Source organism: Arachis ipaensis, chromosome B10 (assembly GCF_059453495.1).
Source record: "Arachis ipaensis isolate K30076 ecotype BB chromosome B10, ASM5945349v1, whole genome shotgun sequence".
Lineage (NCBI taxonomy): Eukaryota > Viridiplantae > Streptophyta > Magnoliopsida > Fabales > Fabaceae > Arachis > Arachis ipaensis.
Genome location: NC_142435.1, coordinates 115,097,876 through 115,105,583, shown reverse-complemented (window position 1 = coordinate 115,105,583; position 7,708 = coordinate 115,097,876). Strand labels below are relative to the sequence as shown.

The following is a 7,708-nucleotide window of genomic DNA, read 5'->3' as shown; positions in this document are numbered from 1 at the left end:
TGATCTCCTTATCCACCATCCACCCGTATTGCAATGCATGGTGCAAGCTTCTAAATCTCTTTTCATCATACGGGTGTTGCTCCATAGGTTCCTTTCCCTTCCTTCTTTTAGAGCTCGAAGATGCCATGAATGAGGGTTAACGTGTGAAGTTGGCAATGGTGTGGAGACTTTTGGTTGTTTAGGGTTGAGTGTAATGAAGGGAGTGAAGGGGAATCCGAAATGGAGAGGTGTGCAGAGTGGGGTACGGAACAAGGATCACTTATATAGAGAGGTTGTGAGTGAATGGAGGGTGTGGATTGATGGAGTGGTTGTTTGATGGACGGTTGGGGTTGTGCATGGAGAAAGGACAAGGATCATCACTTTATGATGGAGATTGCTCGGTCTTCAAGGGTCCCATTCTTTTCAATGTTGCATGGCAACATTTTCCAATGCCTTCCCTTTTTAGAACAAGTGTGTAGTTTCTCCTCATGAAGTGGCCGAACCCTTCTCATTTAGTTGTCCAATCAATCTCCTTCAATGCTCCTCTCCTTTTCCCTATAAAATAAGAAAAATTAATGTCCTAAAAAGTATTTAAACTTTACGGCTAAACTAATGACAAGAAGAAAAGATTTTGTTTATTCATGAACTCCAACTAACTAACTAACTGTGTATCCTTATATGCAAATTGGTGGCACCATGGGGTGACACCAAACTTAGTTTGGAGTACTGTGATGAAAAGTTCTGTTCAAAGCTCCAAGACTAGCATGTTCTCAGTTGCATTCATGCTTTCTTGGCACGCTTTGAACACCAAACTTGTTCTTCACTATATACTGCAATATCAGGATTTCACCAAGTGTTTGTCAAGTTTGGGTTGGAATTCATGAATATTGACTTATTCACTAGTAAAAGCTCATAAAACATGGGTTGCCTCCCATGAAGCGCTTCTTTAGCGTCACTAGCTTGACGTTTCTCCTTCATCAGAGAGGTTGATAATGCTTCAAGTCCTCCCCTCTTGCCTTGGACTTATATCCATTGGTTGTATCAATGATCTCTACATGTTCCAAGGAGAGAACTCTGTTGATAGTGAAGACCTTAGGTAGCTGAGATGGTACAGTGGGGAGATTAGGGGGGATATCTGGGAAGTAAGCTGAGATCACTTTATCTCCTGGAGAGAAGTCTTCCGTAGGGATCTTTTTGTTCCTCCACCCCCTTGGTACCTTCTTCTTTGTCCCTTTTGATGTTGCCTTGCTCTTGGTGACTTCTTCTTCTAAGGAAATTTTGTTGTTGTCTTCACATGTCTCTGGTGGTTTAGGTTCCTCCAGCTTTTCCTTGAGTTGTGACAACTGCTTATTTCCTTGTTCATCAACCAAGGGCTTTCCCAGATGGGCTGGTTGTGCTTCAGTGCTTGCTTCCTCTGTCAGCATCTTATTATGATCTTTGCTTGGTTCTTTGTTTTCTTGGTCTGCTTCTTGTGAGAGTTTGAAGACATTAAAGCTGAGTCGTTCATCATGGATCCTCAATATTAGCTCCCCTCGCTCCACATCTATGAGTGCTCTGGCTGTAGCTAGGAATGGTCTTCCCAATAAGATTGGGTGAGTGTGACTCTCTTCCATGTCCAAGATGACAAAGTCTGTGGGAAGAAAGTATTTCCCAACCTTTAACAACACATTTTTCACCACCCCTATTGCTTGTTTTTGAGTTTTGTCAGCCAGCCTGATGACTACATCTGTGGGCAATATCTCATTGATCTGCAACCTCTTCACCAAGGATAAGGGCATTAAGTTGATGTTTGCTCCCAAATCGCAGAGTGCTCTATCAAACATTATTTCCCCTATGGCACAGGGGACATGAAAACTCCCTGGATCTTTTCTTTTCGTAGGCAACTGTGGTTGAATAAGGGCACTGCACTCCTTGTTCATCACTATAGTTTGGCCTCCCTTGAGTGAGCTTTTCCTGGGAAGCAGCTCCTTCATATACTTGATGTATGCGGGCATTTGTTGAATAGTCTTGATGAATGGTATGTTGACATGCAGAGATGCAAACAAGTCAAGAAATCTTGAGTATATTCTCTTCTCAACGGCACCCTTGAGTAGTTGGGGAAAAGGTGCATAAAGTCTCAGCAGCTCCTGTTGTGAGATTTCTGGTTCTTGGTGATCTTTTTCCTCCTTCTCTGTTGAGGTGTCTCCAGGTTGTTCTGCCGACTTGTTTGGCTTGTCCTCAGTCTCCTTATCACTTATAGTGACCATCTTGCAATCTTCCCATCTTACTTTCTTTGTTTCACCTCTCGGATTCTTCTCTGTGTCACTTGGGAATCCATCTGTGGGTTTGGGAATTTTCTCAGAGAGATACCCCACTTGAGATTCCAACCTCTTGATTGTGTCTCCCTGGTTCTTGAAACTGGCTCGCACTTCCTCCTTGAACACCTTGTTGTCTTGAATCTCTTTACCTATGTCTTCAAGTAGATTCTCAATCCTTGAGAGTCTGTTATCAAATGATTGTAGATCGTGATTAGAGATGGAAGAATGAGGTAAGTTATTTTGGTTTTGATGTGGATGTGGAGAGGTGTTGTTATTGGGGTGTTGATATGGTCTAGATGTGAAATGTTGGTGGCTTGCATTGTTGGGATTTGGGCGTCTTTGATCAAGGCTTTGGTCTTGTTGATTTCCCCACCCAAAGTTTGGGTGATTCCTCCATCCAGGGTTGTAGGTCTTGGAGTATGGATCATGGTTTTGCCTAGGTGAATTCCCAATGTAGTTGGCTTGCTCCTGACTACCCTCTGCTTCTTCATTCACTCCTTCTTGGGTTGTTGATGAAGTGGCGATTGCTGCTACTTGGTTCCTCTCCATCTTCTTGGTGAGGTCAGCCAGCTGCTAGGTAATGAGCTTGTTTTGGGCCAGCAGAGCATCTACATTGTTTAGTTCCATCACTCCTCTCGTGTTCCTCTTTCGGAAGCATAGAAGTAGTCATTCTCTACTACAGTTTCAATGACATCTATGGCCTCCTCAATGGTCTTCTTCTTGTTCAAAGATCCTCCGGATGAATGGTCTACGGCCTTCTTTGACTCATAAGAGAGCCCTTCATAGAAAATGTGCAGCTGCACCCATTCATTGAACATATCTAGTGGGCACCTCCTTGTTAGGTCTTTAAACCTCTCCCATGCTTCATATAGAGTCTCACCATCTTGTTGCCTGAAAGTTTGGACCTCAGCTCTCAGCCTATTGATTCGTTGAGGGGGTAAAATCTTGCTAAGAATTTGTTCACCACATCTTCCCAAGTTGTCAAGCTCTCCTTTGGAAAAGACTCCAGCCACTTGGCTGCCTTATCCTTGAGTGAGAATGGAAATAAGAGCAGTCTATAGGCGTCAGGATGAACACCATTAGACTTCACTGTATCACATATTCTCAGGAAGGTGGTTAGATGTTGATTGGGGTCTTCTTGGACACTTCCTCCGAACAAACAGTTGTTCTGCACAAGGGTGATGAGCTGTGGTTTTAGTTCAAAATTGTTGGTGTGGATGGTTAGCTTTTGAATGCTACTTCCATAGTTTCCTGGGTTTGGATTGATGTAAGAGCCTAAAACTCTTCTATCCTCCCCAGCATGATTTGCTCGTCCTCTTTCGCCATGGTTGTGAGCTTCTTCTTCACGATGGTTTTCCATGTTTTCTTCCATGTTTGGTTCAAAGTATTCCTCAAAGTGTTCCTCCTCTTCTTCAGCACCAACTACACGTTTTTCTCTTGCCTCCCTCCTTAGTCTAAGGAAGGTTCTCTCAGGTTCAGAATTAAAGGAAGTTGAAGCCCCGCTTCTTCTACCTGTCATACAACCAACAAGTACAAGCAAAGAGAATAGGTGCAGAAAGTATATCTGTCAGAATGACTGTTAGTGTGAGTGATGCAATATATCAAACAGTTAGTGGGTTAGTGAAATGAATGGTAAATAACAAAGAAAAAGTAAAGTAGGGGGAAGGGAAAAAAATTAACTAAAACAGAAAGTAAATGACTCAAACAGAAAATTAAATCAAACAAAAATAAAATGCTCAATCTAGTTATCCTCCAATTTAATCATTGTTGATGCACAATTAATCCCCGGCAACGGCACCATAAACTTGATGCACGGAAAACTTGTCTCATAACAAATTTCCCTTCGGCAAGTGTACCAAATTCGTCGTCAAGTAAAAACTCACAATAGAGTGAGGTCGAATCCCACATGGATTGATTGATCAAGCAACTTTAATTAGAGGAATGTCCTAGTTGAGCGAATCAGAATTTGAGTTGAGAATTGCAGAAAATTAAATGGCGGGAAATTAAATAACAGAAAAGTAAATGCTAGAAATAAGAGTTGAATGTAGATGACGGAAAGTAAATTACAGAATCTTAAATGGGAATGGGGGAATTGCTCATAAAAGTAAATGAAAAAAATTAAAGAGAATGGGTAAGATCAGAAATGGGGGGTTCATTGGGCTCAGGAGATGTTGCATTCTCCGGATCAATTTCATTTTCATCTCTTCCTCAATCAATGCACTCATTGATCTCCTTGGCAATCTTAAGTGATTGAATTACAATTTCTTGTAATTCAATCTCTCAAATCTTGATCAATAGCCAATTTCTTGGTCAATTGCTCATGAGAAGAGATGAAGTATGGTCACTGATTATACCACATGCATTTCCCAAATCAAGTGTTGAGAGGATTATAGTCACATATCCATCCAAACCCAATTTGGTCCAGCATGAGAAAGCATTTCTAGCATGATCTCTTCATTCCTCTTTCAAGGTTCAGAAGAGATCCAAGTTTGAATAGCTTCTTTTCCAAGATAACTACCCAATTGGATGAAGATCGAAAGCTTTCAAGGAAAATCAAGAGAAAAGATAGAAGAAGAATAATGAAAACTAGTATTGATCCATCAAATTACAACAGAGTTCCCTAACCCAATGAAAGGGATTTAGTTGTTCATAGCTCTGGAAAATGAAAACAAAGATGGAGAATACATGATGAAACTAGAAGTGCAGAGAAAGTAAAATACAGAGAGTAGTTCTATGCCAAGAGGCTCCCTATAATTTCCAACTCCCCAATTTAATTCAAAGCTACTCCTATATATACTACTCTTCTGTTCTTCTAGTTGGCTCTTCAAGTCTTGGGTATGGGCCTTTGGATCTTGAGTTTGAAGCAGTTCTCTTCTTCATTGGGCTTGGCTTTACTTGCAGAGAGAAAGTGTGAAGTGGGCAGAGACTTTATCTCAGGACGTTAGTGGTGTTAACGTTCAGTGAAAATATGGGTTCGAGAACGTTAGTGACAATCACCTTTTTCACTAACGTTCCTCACCCAAGTAAGAGCCACGTTATCTTCAACGTTAGTGGCACAAACGTTACCACTAACGTTGCCTCTTTGTCCTTCGCACACGTTATTGGGACTTGCCTTTCCCAATAACGTTGAGAAGTCCCTCCTTCCCTATGTTAGAGTCCACGTTAACTTAGTTAACGTGGCTCTTTTAACGTAGGCTTGCCAACCTTCGAGAACGTTAGTGACACTTACCATTGTCACTAACGTTACAATGTACCCCTATTTCTCACGTTAGAGTCCACGTTAACTAGGTTAACGTGGCTTCTAACGTGGCCATGCTAGCCATCTCCAACGTTAGTGACAAAGTTGAGTGTCACTAACGTTGGCTTATCATTCCCTTATCCACGTTAGCTTCCACGTTAACTAAGTTAACGTGGGAGTTAATGTGGCTCATAGTGGCTTATGTGGGCTAACTCCAACGTTAGTGACAATGTTGGGTGTCACTAACGTTGGCGATCACCTCCCTTCTTCACGTTAACTTCCACGTTAACTAAGTTAACGTGGGAGTTAACGTGGCTTATTGGGGCTTGTGTGGGTTCCTTCCAACGTTAGTGACAATGTTTGGTGTCACTAACGTTGTCGACCACTTTGTCTCCTCACGTTAGCTTCCACGTTAACTAGGTTAACGTGGAAGTTAACGTGGCTTATTGTGACTTGGCCAACGTTAGTGACAAAGTTGAATGTCACTAACGTTGGCTTCCCCTTTACTTCTTAACGTTAGAGGCCACGTTAACTAAGTTAACGTGGCAACTAACGTGGCCACTTATGAGCTTGGTCCAACGTTAGTGATAATGTTAAGTGTCACTAACGTTGGCTCTATTTCCTTTCTTCCACATTAGAGTTCACGTTAACTTAGTTAACGTGACTCTTAACGTGGACAATGATGGCTTCGAGAGCGTTATTGGTAATTACTTTTCTCATTAACTTTGCAAGTTACTCCCATTCCACGTTAGTGTTAACGTTAGTGTAACTAACGTAGCTACTAATGTGGTTCTTCTTTGCTTCCTTTGTCCTGAAATCAAGCAATAAAGTGCATCAAAGTTCTAGTCCAAGTCATGGGAAATGCAACATCCAATTTGTCCTTAAATTCATGCAAAATCCTCATGAAATCATGTAAAGTGCTCAATGTATGCTTGAATCAAGATGTAAGTGAATATCTACCCAAAACTAGCTTATTTCCTAAGGAAATGCATGAAACTACCCTAAAACAGTAAAGAAAAGGTCAGTGAAACTGGCAAAAATGCCCTGACATCAGTAAACCATTATTTTATGATTTATATTGTGTTTAATTGAGTGGTTTTATCAAGTCTTTACCCACTTATTCATAAGATTAGCATGATATTACAATTCCTTCCCAAAATTATTCCGTGGTTGAAAACTTGCTTCCTAGAGATCTTTTAATTATGTATTTTAACTCTCCTTTTTCCCATTCGATGCCGTGATCCGTGTGTTAAGTGTTTCAGGCTTCATAGGGCAGGAATGGCTTAGAGAATGGAGAGGAAGCTTGCAAAAATGGAAGGAACATAAGAAACCAAAAGAGATGACCAGCGAACAATGACGCGAGCGCATGGCTCTCGCGAGCGCGCAAAAAGAAGAAATCGCAGCAACGCAAACGCGTGCCTGACGCAAACGCGTGGATTGAAGTCTACACGAATAACGCGAACGCGTGGACGACGCGAACGCGTGACAAAGAAAATCGCTAAATGACGCAAATGCGTGGATGACACGTATGCTTGACCTGCGCGATCTGCAAAAATAACAGAATACGTTGGGGGCAATTTCGGGCCACATTTTGACCCAGTTTTCGGCCCAGAAACACAGACTAAAGCTAGGGAACATGCAGAAACTCAACACGCATCCACACACATTCAGGTACATTGAGATTAGGATTACTCTTAGTTTTAGATCTGAATCTAGATTAGCTTTACATTAGTAGTTTATGCTTTTGCTTTGGATTTTTGGATGCTGAAGAATCATTACCTCCGTGAAGACATTATTTTAGTTTGTTTCCTTATTCCTTTACTTTTATTCATTGCTCACTGACCCTATTCAATTAAGTATGTTGCATTTTGAATTTATTAATATAGAGAGTTACTTTTAATTTTAATTAATTTTAATTCTCTATTTTATTTAATTTATTTTGTCTTTTTATATTTTTATGAATATTAATTCCATGTCAATGGAGTAGATTTTCTACTTGACATGGGGTTGATTAAGAGGAGACACTTGAGTTGGAATGCTCGAGTGTTTAGTTATTTTGAATATTGTTGGCTAATTCTATATCTACTAACGCTAGACCTTCCCAAGGAAAAGGACTAGGATCTGCGGATAAGAATCAGTCCAATCACTTGACTTTCCTTTACTCAGTAAGGGTTAACTAAGTGAAAACAACAAC

At 40.9% G+C, this 7,708-nt stretch overlaps 1 non-coding gene across 1 annotated transcript; it reads left to right on the top strand.

Annotated features, from left to right (window-relative positions):
* The first annotated feature begins 3,089 nt into the window (after positions 1–3,089).
* LOC148581392 (small nucleolar RNA R71) lies at positions 3,090–3,196 on the top strand. Its single transcript, XR_015896514.1, has one exon. It is a non-coding gene; the product is annotated as a small nucleolar RNA R71 (small nucleolar RNA).
* Positions 3,197–7,708: the final 4,512 nt, after the last annotated feature.